The sequence below is a fragment of the Nanorana parkeri genome, unplaced genomic scaffold, assembly GCF_000935625.1.
Source record: "Nanorana parkeri isolate BGI_ZX_2015 unplaced genomic scaffold, ASM93562v1 scaffold1247, whole genome shotgun sequence".
NCBI lineage: Eukaryota > Metazoa > Chordata > Amphibia > Anura > Dicroglossidae > Nanorana > Nanorana parkeri.
In genome coordinates this window covers 164022-171565 of record NW_017307515.1, presented here as the reverse complement: position 1 = coordinate 171565, position 7544 = coordinate 164022, and the positions used below count along the sequence as shown (strand labels likewise).

Sequence of the window (7544 nt, the reverse complement as noted above, 5' to 3'; positions counted from 1 at the left end):
ATTTTTTTTTGTTTGATTTGTCACTTTAGTTATTTTAGTTTTCTAAAACTTTTTTCACTTAAAGTTATTACTATTACAAGGGTCTGGCAAGCTTCGTGAATAGACCCCTAAGTCTTGGACTTTGTTGCAAGAGTTCTGCAGCTCTTGTATAAAAGAAGACTGCATTGCAGGTTTATTTGATACAGCAGCTACTGTATTATTACAGAAGGCGTGTTTATGTAGGACTGCTCCTGCAACAGACCAGGAATTGTAAAAATGTTAAAATGTGAAAATTTTCCAGAAATACCAGGAACCACAGGCACATGTAGGCATGAGCCTAGCATGCTTTATGGCCAAGGAGTTTCGTTTGATATGCACATAATGCCATTTTTTTTTAGCTTTTTTTTGGAAGAGTTATGGCTTTTAGAACTGTGTTGGCTGTCATTTCCCACATTCAATTCAGTCCTATTAGCCCTAGATGTAAAATCTGGTATCATAGCCAGTGTAGTGAATCATATTGGGGTGCTGCTGTATTTAAGTCAAGCTAAATGTAAACGTTAGAAAAAATACACTTCCCAAAAATGTGATGCCAAATAGTGTTACTGACACTATCTGTAAAAATCATACTGGTGAACCCATCAATCTACCATGTAATGGGAATGAACAAAGGCAAACATATTTGAAGTGTGACAAAGGGACAGAGAGTGTGTCACCTTGGAGAATTACAAGGTGAACATAAAAGAAAACAGCCTGCAAAGAGAAAACTAATGCAGCCACCACATCTAAGGACTGATAAGCTACAATAAATGGCATGTTTGTTTTGCGGTTACATGTGCTTTAATAATTATAGAAAGCTCTTGAGAACATTGTACAATTAGTTAAAATTAAACTCGCAGCCACTTCCCATGAAATAATTCAAGAAAAAGAAAGATGGGTTACAAGAGGAATAAAACACAAATTCACATTTTTACTGTTGGTTTAGATCCATAATGTAAATTATATTTTAATTGTATATCACCCTGCAGTAGGCTTATTTTTAATTTTGCTTTCTATCTTTTCTGCAGGATTTCAAGATTTATTGTTTATTGTTCCTTCCCATATACTATGCATTTTAATTAGCTTTCCCTTCACTTGCTAATATGTTTACGCAGTTATGCTTCAATTTGAGCATTTTATATTGCTGAGATCTTGTGACCTAGTGTTTACTGGAATGAGATTCCTGTAATTTAGTTAGTAATAGTTAAATGTTTTCTTTTGCTTGGTGACAATTCTAATGTGTTTTAGGATTTCACTGTTTAATGTGTAAATATTATGACTGTTCAGCTGGATCCTCTTATACATTCTTTTTAGATGGAGATATTTTAAAAGGGGCAATTCCATTATGCCATGTAGTTTTAAAGTGTATCTCTAGGCAAAACCTTGTTTTGTTTTTTTTTGTTTTGGATAGAGTGGGCAAGGATTAGATCTTTGGTGACATTTTTGATTTTTGTGAAGTTTTGGCTATACATACATTTAAGGAAATAAAACAAAAGTGTTGCATTATTCTGGGGAGCGCGGTTGGAGGTGTCTGCTCGGGATCGGAGGCGGGAGTGTGTTCAGCACCAAAACAATGACAGCAGCCGCCTCCCCTGGGGAAGAGAAGACATCGCAGTTATGGCAGACTATTTCATTAGTGGAGGCACTGGATACGTTCCAGAAGACAGACTCACTGCCCAACAGCTTTTTGCTAACTCGGATGGTCTCACTTACAAGTCAGAATAAATAAATATATGTCACGATTGGCTGCATTTAAAGTCACTAATGGAGCAGGAGGATAGAGCTAGCAGTGAGCTTGCACCACCACCTTTGTTACTAAAGAATCCAGAATGTGGCTCTTTGATTCTACCTGGATTCATTGACTATACAGCTGATGAAGTGGATTTGGCTTCTGCCTTGACTCGCAAAATAACTTTGAAGACACCCTTAATCTCCTCCCCTATGGACACTGTGACCGAATCTGATATGGCCATTGGAATGGCGCTAATGGGAGGTATAGGTATTATTCATCAAAATTGTACTCCAGAATTTCAAGCCAATGAAGTCCGCAAAGTGAAGAAATTTGAGCAAGATTTTATTACTGACCCGGTTGTCATGATCCCCTCACACACTGTGGGCGATGTTTTTGAAGTTAAAACCCGACATGGATTTTCTGGTATCCCGGTAACTGAAACTGGAAAATGGGCAGGAAGTTGGTGGGCATCGTCACCTGCAGAGATATAGACTTTTTGACTGAGAAGGACTACACCACTTATCTGAGTGAGGTAATGACCAAGAGAGATGAACTGGTTGTTGCTCCTGCTGGAGTCACCCTTAAAGAAGCTAATTAAATCTTGCAGCGTAGTAAGAAAGGAAAACTGCCCATAATAAATGACAGTGATGAGCTAGTGGCCATCATTGCTAGGACAGACTTGAAGAATAACTGTGACTACCCACTTGCCTCCAAGGACTGCCGGAAACAGCTGCTTTGTGGTGCGGCTGTAGGAACCAGAGAAGATGGCAAGTACCGGATCAATCTTCTCATGCAAGCAGTGGCGTAACCAGAGTTCTGGGCGCCCGGGGCAGAAATTTTTTTTTCGCCCCCCATTATATAAACAACCACTGGAACTGTACCCTGCACCTCCCCCCCACACACACATGTTTTTATTTTAATTTTTCAAATTTTAATATTTTATTTTTTTAGAAACTTTTTCATTTTTTAAAATTAATTTTTATTTATTAATTAATTTTTTATTAAATATTTTTATTTTTTACTTTACTTTTAGGGGCTTCGGGGAAATATTGGGGGTCTAAACAGACCCCTGATATTTCCCTTTAAAAATAGAAAAAGAGATTGAGGACACAGAGTCCTCAATCTCTTTTTCTGTGTCCCCTGTTATCAATGAACAGGAATCCTTTATGAGTGTTCCTGTTCATTGATAACATGGTATGTTTACTATAACTACAATTATGAATGAACAGGAGGAGATGTAGATCACTCCCATTCATTCATAATTGAGGATATAGTATACATACCAGGTCCTCAATTATGTACAAACACTCAGCGATCACTGATCACTGAGTGCTTGTACCCGCTCTCCTCTCTGACACACACTGCCATAGGAGGCTGCAAGAGGAGAGCCCAGCCTCCTGTGACAGCGCTGGCTGTCTCCGCCCCCACACCGCTCTGCTGCACTGTGATAGGCGGCCGAGCGGTGTGGGAGGAAAGACACCGGCCGCTCACAGCGCTCGTCCCGCAGCGCACGCCGGCTGTCATTTTCTCTCTGATTCCTTTTATCCCTGCTGGGCACTGCTTTGTGTCCCAGCGGGGATGAAAGGAATCACGGCCGCGCCGACAAAACGGCAGGAAAATGTCACTTTCGGCATTTAGCCGAAAGTGCCATTTTCGGCCGGCGCCCCCCCTTCACTTTTCGCCTGGGGTCCGCGCCCCTGCTGCCCCCCCCGGTTGTTACACCACTGCATGCAAGCTGGCGTTGATGTCGTAGTACTGGACTCTTCTCAGGGTAATTCTGTTTATCAGATAAACACGATCCACTACATCAAACAGAAGTATCCTGATCTGCAAGTGGCAGGAGGAAATGTTGTAATGGCAGCACAAGCAAAGAATCTCATTGATGTTGTGGTGGATGCTCTTCGGGTAGGCATGGGATGTGGATCCATATGCATCATTTAGGAAGTAATGGCCTATGGCAGAGCTCAGAGAACTGTGGTGTACAAAGTCGCAGAATATGCTTGCAGGTTTGGTGTCCCAGTTATAGCAGATGGCAGAATTCAAACAGTGGGACACGTGGTGAAAGCTTTGGCTCTAGGTGCCTCTACAGTAATGATGGGCTCTTTGCTGGCTGCTACCACAGAGGCACCTGGTGAATATTTCTTCTCTGATGGTGTGAGGCTAAAAAAATGCAGAGGGATGGGATCACTGGACACCATGGAGAAACATACCAGTAGCCAGAAGAGATATTTCAGTGAAGGGGCTAAAGTGAAAGTGGCCCAAGGAGTATCTGGTTTTATTCAAGACAAAGGATCCATTCATAAGTTTGCACCATACCTAATTGCAGGCATTCAACATGGCTGCCAAGACATAGGGGCCAAAGGTCTCTCCATACTACGTTCTATGATGTATTCTGGGGAACTAAAACTGGAAAAGAGAACCATGTCTGCCCAAGTAGAAGGTGGAGTCCATGGTCTCCATTCCTACAAGAAACGACTATACTGAAACTGGGAGATGTAGCCATCACCAGTCTACTCCCAACATTCCCTCTCTGGTCCCAACTAAACCCACGTGATGCATTAAAGAGACCCGCCTCCGTTGTCCCCAGCTCTTCGCCTTTTCCCTTTTCCCTGAATTATGCAGGAAATCCAACTCGGCAATGTTTACTGACTCACTGCATGGTGTGGTATTTGCACTAAGGACACCTTTGCATAGGGTGTGTAAGAAAGACTTGAAAGAACGAAAGACCAAACTGCTGCCATGCTGAAATACCAACTAATCATTTGTGCTGACCTATCAGAAATTAGAAGTACATTTGTTACATTCACATCTGTCTGAAATTACAGTGATAATTCTGAGTGCTTTCTTGGAGTGGATAGAAATACATTACTGTCGGAACATTACCAGAAATGATGATCATATCAATTAAATGTGTCATATTCCGAATTCTTAGATATATTTTGCACCTTTTTTGCACGTGTTTTCATCTGCACTTGTTCTGGGTTGTCTGAAACTGCAGCATCAACAAAGAAAATACTCACAACTTAAGAAGTCCCCATGACCACTTCTTCAAGATGCGACAGTTAAGCTTTTTGCCTGAAGTTAGAAGTCTTCTTTCATGGAGTCTATTAAACCTCATTTATCAACAACATTACACTAGCTTGATAAATCTGGTGCAAATATTTTCTGGGCAACTTGAAACACTCGCAATTGCTTTGATAAATTCCCCCCATTCATTTTTATATACTGTGGGGGGAATTTATCATAGCAAGTGTTTGAACTTGCATGGAATATATTTGCACCAGATTTATGATGCTATGTGTAATATTGTTGATAAATGAGGTTTAATAAACTCCAGGAAAGAAGACTTGTAACTTCAGGCAAAAAGCTTAACTGTTGCTTCTTGAAGAATTGGTCATGGAGACTTCTTAAGTTGTGATTGTTTTCTTAGGTGATGCTCCAGTTTCATACAGCCCCAGAACAAGTACAGATGAAAACAGGTGCAAAACATGTGCAAAACACATGCAGTTGGAAAAATAGTGCAAGCTCAGGTAAAAACAGGGGTTAAAAGACAGATTTGCACATGAAAAAAACATGATCTAAGGGGCTAAAACTGCCATAATTGCTTTGATAAATTCCCCCCCTGTATTTTTTAATTTATATGTATTACAGGCTACATGACATTGGGATAGATCATATTTATATGTGGTATAACTCACAATATTAATTTATATATTCACTTTTTTATTATACAGTTTTTTGTTTCTTGGTGTATGGCCATCTCTCCTCCCAATAGAATATTTTGGTGAGTAGATCTGTATTAAGTCATTAGAACAAAGCACAACATATTTCTGTATAATCATGTCCTAAAAATCTACACAGACATAAAAAAGATGCGCAAAGATTATTTTAGTGATCCTTATATTCCTTTCAAAATTCCAGAAGTCTCTGAAAAAAATAATCTATCAAACTTGGGAGCATAGAAATGAATGGTCTAATGACATGACTTTGGACATTTAGGGCATAGACCCATGACCTCTGTAGTAAAATATTCCACTCAACTTGCTTTGATTCTCTTCTTGTTCCTGAAGATCAGATTTTTGTAAAGTGAAATAGGCTGAAGGCTCCTTATTCTGAATATTTCTTTCTATTCAAAGGAAATGAAAGATAAAAATGTGGGCAGATGTTTTAAGTTAACCTCTCTCTACAATGCTGCAAATAAATTATATGAAACCTACAGCAAACCATCTAGGCTTGCTTAGAGTTTGGAAAGTAAGAACACAAAGCAAATAGAAGACTATGTTATTTCCCCTTGTTTAGCTCATTAGAATGAAAACCAGAAATATAAGACCTATTTCCATTAAAGTAGAATTTCAGGCTAGAAACTAAGTAAAATGTAGGGTCATGTAAGCAGGTCCGAGTATATAGTGATGTTGTTTTCACCTATAGCAGCCACCTTTCCCTTAAGGCTAGTGTGCCTACCGGTAACAACCACTTACAAAGCCATCCACAACTCAGCCCCCGGCTATATCTCAAAACTTGTCTCAAAGTATCACCCTAACCGTCCCCTCCACTCTTCAAATGACCTTCTGCTTTCCACCGCCCTCGTCACTCCTCCCATGCTCGCCTCCAGGACTTCACTAGAGCCTCTCTTATCCTATGGAACTCTCTAACCCAACCTGTCCGTCTATCTCCCACTCTGACTGCTCTTAGGCGATCCCTTAAGATTCATCTCTTCAAGGAAGCCTATCCTACCTCAACCTGACCACTGAACTATCACATTCTCAAACAATTCATCCCCCACACAGCTACCTTCTCATGTATCACTTCCCCCACCCTTTAGATTATAAGCCATCATTGGCAGGGCCCTCCTTACCATCTTTTCTTGAATTGTATTGTAATGTGTTACCTATATTGTAAAGCGCTGCGCAAACTGTTGGTGCTATATAAATCCTGTATAATAATAATACTCGAATGCCCCCAGAACTTGGACTATATACTCTGGCCATGGATGTCGCTACAGACCCACAGAGTAAATGTAGCATAGGGCAGCGAAAGGTGGGAGCTGAAGTGGAATCCAAGAATTAAGCTAAAGGTCAGGGGCTGGCAGCAGAGGAAGAGTATTTGGTAAACGTAGCAAGAGGTCAAGGCGGGTAGCAAACAAGGAGTGTCCGGTAAATGTAGAAAGAGGTCAGGGCAGGAAGAACACAAGTGAGAATCTGAGAAACGTAGCCAAGGGCAAATCCAGAAACAAAAGAAAAGAAAGCGCACTTGTTCAGCCAGGAGACGCTATCACAAGCACTGAGGAACAGGCTGATGATGTTTAAATAGGGCGCCTCCAAGGACAAAGGTCAATCCCAGCTGGGGGCGTGAGGCAGAAGCAGACTACGCAGCTAAAAGGTACATCTACGGCCAGCACATACGCTGAAACACACTGAGGCCAGATTCATTAAGCAACAGCTGAGGGCTAGAGCTGCAGATAGCGACGGAGACAGATAAACTACATAGGCTGTTTGACATAAATTTGCATTAGTAACAAACCAAAGATAAATTTACAAAGATACATGACTCAGATTGTTTTTCCATTTTGCTGTTATCACCTGATGGAAAATGAATGTCTTCCAAAAAGTAACTGTCCCACATGCTAGTGACCATGGCTTAAAGTGACACTAAACTCAGAAGTTATCTATTAACTATTAACAAAAATGTATCTTGTTTGTGTGTCACTCAGTTGTAGATCCAAATCATCTCTAAATTCATTCTGACATTCCTTTCTTCTGGAGGGTGGCTACTTTTGTTCCCCATGGTCCCTGAGTGT

At 40.6% G+C, this 7544-nt stretch overlaps 1 pseudogene; it reads left to right on the top strand.

Annotated features, from left to right (window-relative positions):
* The first annotated feature begins 1522 nt into the window (after positions 1-1522).
* On the top strand, positions 1523-4504 carry LOC108797233 (annotated as a pseudogene).
* The last annotated feature ends 3040 nt before the right edge of the window (positions 4505-7544 follow it).